Source organism: Eptatretus burgeri, chromosome 9, assembly GCF_056783735.1.
Source record: "Eptatretus burgeri isolate ZD-2024b chromosome 9, Ebu_testis_v1, whole genome shotgun sequence".
NCBI lineage: Eukaryota > Metazoa > Chordata > Myxini > Myxiniformes > Myxinidae > Eptatretus > Eptatretus burgeri.
Genome location: NC_140969.1, coordinates 7,881,608 through 7,887,877, shown reverse-complemented (window position 1 = coordinate 7,887,877; position 6,270 = coordinate 7,881,608). Strand labels below are relative to the sequence as shown.

The window sequence follows — 6,270 nt, the reverse complement described above, 5'->3', positions numbered from 1 at the left end:
TTAATTACAATTAAGGGTCGTTACACTTAATTGTTGCAATTAAGTGTAAGGCAAAGGGAATAAAAAAAATAAAATGTAAAAAAAAAATTGGAGCAATTAAGTTTTGCGATAAAGCGAAAATAAAAAAAATATATATTGTATCAATTACGTTTTGCGATAAAGTGTGATGAGACCTTGAAATCTCCTCCACCGCCACCTCCACTAGAATCTTCTGTAAGCCAAAGTCGTCTCATCTCCAAGGTAAATATGCTTTATAAAACCAGTTTATTTACTTATATTCTATTTTATTATCTTTGTGTTATGTTTTGTATTTATTATTTATAAATACATTTCTCATTTTTAAAACTACGTAACAAAGAAATTAGGGTGTTTTTTGGGGGGCTGTAACTGATTAATGGTATTTTAATTAATTTCAATTGGGAAAATTGTTTTGATATACGAGCAAACCGAGTTACGAGCTCGGTCACAGAACGAATTAAACTCATATGTCAAGGTATTACTGTATGTGTGTGTGTGTGTGTGTGTGTGTGTGTGTGTGTGTGTGTGTGTGTGTGTGTGTGTGTGTGTGTGTGTGTGTATATATATATATATATATATATATATATATATATATATATATATATATATATATATATATATATATATATATATATATATATATATATATATATATATATATATATATATATATATATATATACATATATGTATATATATATATATATATATATATATATATATATATATATATATATATATATATATATATATATATGCACAGTAAACACTTAAATATTGTGGGGGTTACATTCCTGGAAAATGCAGCGATAGTTAAAACCAATTTCCTCTGGGAAAAAGGGGGTTAAGTTCCTGGACTTTGAGAACGTAAAGAGGAAGGTGGGCGGCAGCAAAAATAAGCACATCACAATTGAAATAAACATGTGAAATCAATAAAAAGCATGTTAACAGTGAAATAAACAGGTAAATAAAATAAATACAGTTAAAAATAAATACAAAAATCACAAGAGTTTTACCTTTTTAATTTATTCCAAAAGAGCAAGGTGATTTTTACAAAACAGTGAGGTGGGTGAGGGTAAACATAATATCGCGGGTTGAGAGATATAATGTTGTAACTGCATTTTTGGTGAGGTTGAATGGAATGGCTCTCATGTCTAACAAAACACCATTTATCTTTCATTAGTGATTTGCAGGAAATGGGAAATTTTCAGTTACAACATTATGTCTCTCAACCCGCGAAATGGTGTTTTGTTAGACATGAGAGCCATTTTATTCGGTTTCGCCAAAAATGCAGTTACAACATTATGTCTCTCAACCCGCGATATGTACTTTTCCATAAATATAAACCACAAGACTTAGCACGGGATGATGATGATGGTGGTGTTAAAGTGGGGAGTGGCGAGGAGGATTCAGCAATTGGAAGAGCAGCTTTGGCTTGATGACAAAGTCGCCTGCTGCATTGCCACATCGGAGAAGGGTAAGACAATCCTTAGCCACCTTGAACCCCAGAGAAGATCATTCCTGCTTGGACAGGAAGGTACAAGATGTCATCTTTTTCCAGAATAATCCTGTTTCGTCAGCGTTAAAAACCTGCTCCAGCATAAATTCCTTTGCCTCAATTAGTTCTATGAGCCGTGGTAGGTAATTCTCCACAGCATCATGGTCTGCCGATGCTGCTTCCCCAACAAATTTTACATGATGTGGGTCGCATCTTTTTTTGAAGTTCTCAAACCAGTCCTTGCTGGCGTGGAACCTGTGGGTAGCTGTAGTTGAACTGGAGTCTCCGGCCCTAGGTGCCTCGTAGAAACGTTGGTTAATCCGCAATGATTCATTCCCCATCACCGGACCACTAAAAGGCACTTTTTTTCTGTGTTTGGTCCTCAATCCAAACATTAAGGGCTTTTTTCCATCCTTTCAATACAAGGATCACAGAACTGGAATGACATTTTTGCGCTTTCCAGAGCGCTGGTGGCAACACTTTCATAAATATTTGACTCACTTTTACGGAGATACCACACAGTCAATAAATGATCCCATAATGGTGGCCCACAGGTGCAACACTTTCAACTCGAGCCAACCTCTCTCACACCTCGATCTTTAAAAAAAAATTTTGCACATTGTCATAACCTTTGTCTGCCTTTCGGTGCATTTGATTTTGTTCATCGTTTTACATTTGGGCGCCATTATTAACGCTGCATGAGAAACACCAAAAGGCTTGTAATGTGAGATAACCATACACGCTGATGCAAAGGATGACTCATCTCAGCTCAAAAAACACGATTGGTCGGAATGAAGTCCCGCGATAGCTAAATCGGAACACAATAGGTTGCCCCTTGATTGGTCAAAACCTGCGATAGTCAAACCTGCAATTTTTAAGGGTTTACTGTACCAAACTGTGGTGTCTGTCCATGTGTCCACCTGTCCCCCAGTTATGGTGGTCGCTTCCCACGCTGCGTTTGAAAAGCTGTTGATTGCTTATTTGGCATTTTCATTTCACTTTTCTTGTTGCAATAGTTCATATCTTTTCACTTATATGTCCCTTTCAGTAATGTTTACAATAAACAGGAACATGTGAATGAAAGTAGATTCAATTCAGATCTTCATGGAGTGACAACACAATTTAAAATCGATATATTTTTCCCTCTTTTTAGACAAATAGAACCTCTGCCACCTGATGTTTCACCACCATTTTGCAGTGGACGGTATATAAGTAGCTCAGAGCTTTGAGTCTGAGTCAAACTATGAGTGCAACACAATTAACCTTTTAAAAATCCAAGAAATAATAATTTGAATTGATCGATTAACTTAAACTCTTCCCGTCACCTGGGATGGGTATTTTTGCTCGTATGAGATCATATCTCATGATAGGGATCACCGTATTGGATGAAACTTATATTCATGCTTATTCATTCTATGGTGATTTGTTTGTTTGCAGGTCGTTGAGGAAACGTACATGGTGTTGAACGACTATGGTTTCCAGTTTCTGCGACGTGGACCCGTCTACGTGAAGGGCAAGGGTGAACTTATTACCTACTTATTGAAAGGCCGTGACAAGAAAGGATTATTTATGAATGGTTCAGCCATGAGCTTACCTCACCAGGTCATGGACAATGTGTAAGGCAAACCCAAACCAAGGGTATTACCTAAAATCTCTCGTCGACGTGTGTTGCATTTGCATTTCACGGTTGCCAAGAGTCGATTGTGCTTGTATACAGGTGATGGTCCAGTTAAGTGGAAATTTGTCACAGTTGAGAGCTACTTTTGTGATGCCTTGGATGTTTTCCAGAAGAACTTAAAGCAGGAGTGGCACAAGGAGTGATTTCTTTTTAAAAGCTTTATAATGTGGGGCAGTGCCTCTGATGGTCAAAGTTCATTATTAGCATCCACAAGTAACTCTGACCAACTGACCGTTCAACGACGACTTGTTTTGCCTCCTTACGCTGGATTCGTCAGTTCCTGCCGAACCGCTATGCAGTATGGCAGCAATGGCGACGACGCGCGAAGCATTTATGGAGAGCTCTCTGAACAGCTGCTGCCCTCCCTGTGTGACTGCTGTAAATATCAAGAGGCCATTTTATTACAAGACCTATTTTCTATGTTAATCATGTGCACTACCATGTAATTGTGCTCCTCCAGCTCATGTCGTGCTTCCATTGTGATTTCATAGTCAGCTGCAAGTTACACACCTGATTCGCAAATAGCTAATATAAGCATCACTAAAAGGTTGTACTTTCGTATGAAGAAGGTGACTTGAAGAATTGTTACGTCACATCAGAGGGAAAGCAATCTCATGCAATGTATCAAATATGCGTACTTATGTCGAAGTGGAGGGTGAAGAATGGCGGGGGAGGATAGGGAGGGGAGGGAAGGGGGTGGGGGGCGGTTGATGGATTTGCGAGCGATTTTCACCGATTTTATTTCTCCCCAGTCTGTCTTGGGAACCGTACTGGTGATTTCTCCAAGTTACTGGAGACGTCAAAAGATCATGACAAGTATTAGAGGCTGATTTATTTGGAGAAGGGCTTTTGGACGTTTCTTTTGAAAAGATCTGACAACCGGCTGTTATTATTGCTGTCTAGTATTTTGATGTGTTGTCAGTTTATACCACCATTCAGTGTGCAAATAGTGCCATTCAATGAATACTTACTCCTGTGTCCTCATGTACAAGTCATAAGGGTACCCATGACAAGAGTTTGAGGTTTATGCTCATCAGGAACCAAAAGACTTTATATTCATCCTATCGTGACCTATTTGGATCAAGTCAATTGTGAGGTGCACCATGTTAAATGTATCTTAACCTGTTTCGATTTCTTTCTTTCTTTTTCTATACAAGATCGAGGCTCATGGAAGAGCAAGATGCCAGAGGGTAAAAAGGCAAGGAACGGACAGAGCGGCAGTGAGACCAAAGCTGGACAAGAGCAAGGGAATGAACGATTGGAAAAGGGAAGGGAAGGAAACACAGTAACCTGCAAGTAAGAGGGTCAGGTTAGGTGGGGTTAATGGAGGGTAAATAAATAAAGATCATGTGTCAGGATGGGGGATGACCTGAAGTGGCGGTATACTATCGGCTTGATGCCCCAGAAGGGAAAGTAAGATTGAACTGCCTCATTGAGTTGATTGTCAGGTGATAACACCATATTCAGCCCATCTTGATCTATTTGGATTTCTTCTTATTTTTTTGTTATTTTTTGATACACGATCGAGGCTCATGGAAGAGTGAGGTAATTGGACGTAGAAAGGCAATGAACTGACAGGAGAGCAGTAGGAACCACATTTGGACTCAAGCAAGGGAATGAACAAACAGGAAAAGAGGGAGAGAGAGGGAGAGAGGAAACTTAGCAACCTGCAGGTAAAGAGGGTTTGGGTTATTAGGTTGGATCAATGGGGGTAATAAAAAGAAAGGATCCCAAGTAAGGTTTGAGGATGACATGAGCTTGCTTGAAGCCCTGGAGGGAAGATTGCGATGGAACTTCCTCATCGACTTCACAGTGAGGACGGTGATGACACCAATATAATGCACTAAGGTCTCAATGTCATTGTTTTACCAAGTTTGCACCTGTCCTATTAATGAGAAGACCATCATGATTTTACCAGTCGCTCAGTCAGTTAAAATATTAATAATTCCCAAACTTTGCACCTGGCAAGCTGAAATTAATTTGAAAGAAATTTGCATAAAAAGGTTTGCTTTCTCATTTTGAAACAATTACCTGTGATAGTGGTGCTTCCCACTTGCTGTTATGTATAACTGCTCTCACTTCCTTTTATATTCCGTTTTTTTTTTGTTTTCCTTACTTTTCATTTGGTTTGTGTAAGCCTGGTGTTGGCTTAACAGTTAAGGTGGCTGGTTTAAGGTCTTGATTTGAGTCCCTGTCACGCCGTTAAATAACACCAGGCAGCTTGAACTCGGCTTGCCATCCTTCCGAGGTTGGCAAAATGAGTACCAGCTTACTGATAACGGGCACTGCATCAACAGCACAGCCGCATTCCCAGCAATGATGCAATCAGCAGCCACACAGGCTGCATACAAAAGAATAATGATTAAAATTTTTTTTTTTTTACGTAAATGAAGATCAACCCAACCTGTGACGTGGTTTTTAATTGGTTACTCCTTTTTAATTCCCTCTATTTCTTCTTCTTTTTTTTTTTTTGCACAAAACGCTCCTCTAAGTGCCATAAAAAGGTTTATTTCTGCCCGTGTCCGCAACCTTGGAGCACAAATGCTATGGAAGGAAGAACGACTCGTGATGCGACTTTACGGAGGTGTCCGCTTCGCGAATGCGAGAGCTATGTATTGCAGACGGTGCCAAGGCGTCGTCACCGAACGCCACCAGACGGTGTGGGATAAACTGAACCACATTGACTATTTGATTTGTTTTACCTGCAAGGACGCTGGCGTCATCATCGCAGCGAGCAACGTGTGAATAAGGTGGGAAGGGACACCTCGGTGCCACAATTCTAAGTATTTGCATCTATCATAAAGCGGTTTCTTGGCGGTTGCTTATCATGTATTATCAGCTTACAAATAAACAATGCCTTATGTACCCAACGGTGTTTTTCATGAATAAAACATTTGGACTGGTGTTTTTTTTTTTTTTCTTTTCCTCTTTTGCTTTATGATTAAAATCCCAGTGATTGATTAAGCAGTGGTATAAATGGAACTGTTGATTGATGTTTTATCATTACTGTTCCAAGTTTTGTTGTGTCGTGAGTTCAACAAGTTCGTAATCCAAGGATTTATATTCAATTATTGTA

General features: G+C 39.2%; 1 long non-coding RNA gene across 1 annotated transcript in view; it reads left to right on the top strand.

Moving 5' to 3' along the window:
- The window catches only part of LOC147019484 (uncharacterized), a 21,861-nt gene extending 15,802 nt beyond the window's left edge, over positions 1-6,059 (top strand). Inside the window, exon 2 of the long non-coding RNA XR_015061430.1 lies at positions 2,954-6,059. This is a non-coding gene — a long non-coding RNA (uncharacterized LOC147019484). The remainder of the gene's footprint in view (positions 1-2,953) is intronic.
- Positions 6,060-6,270: the final 211 nt, after the last annotated feature.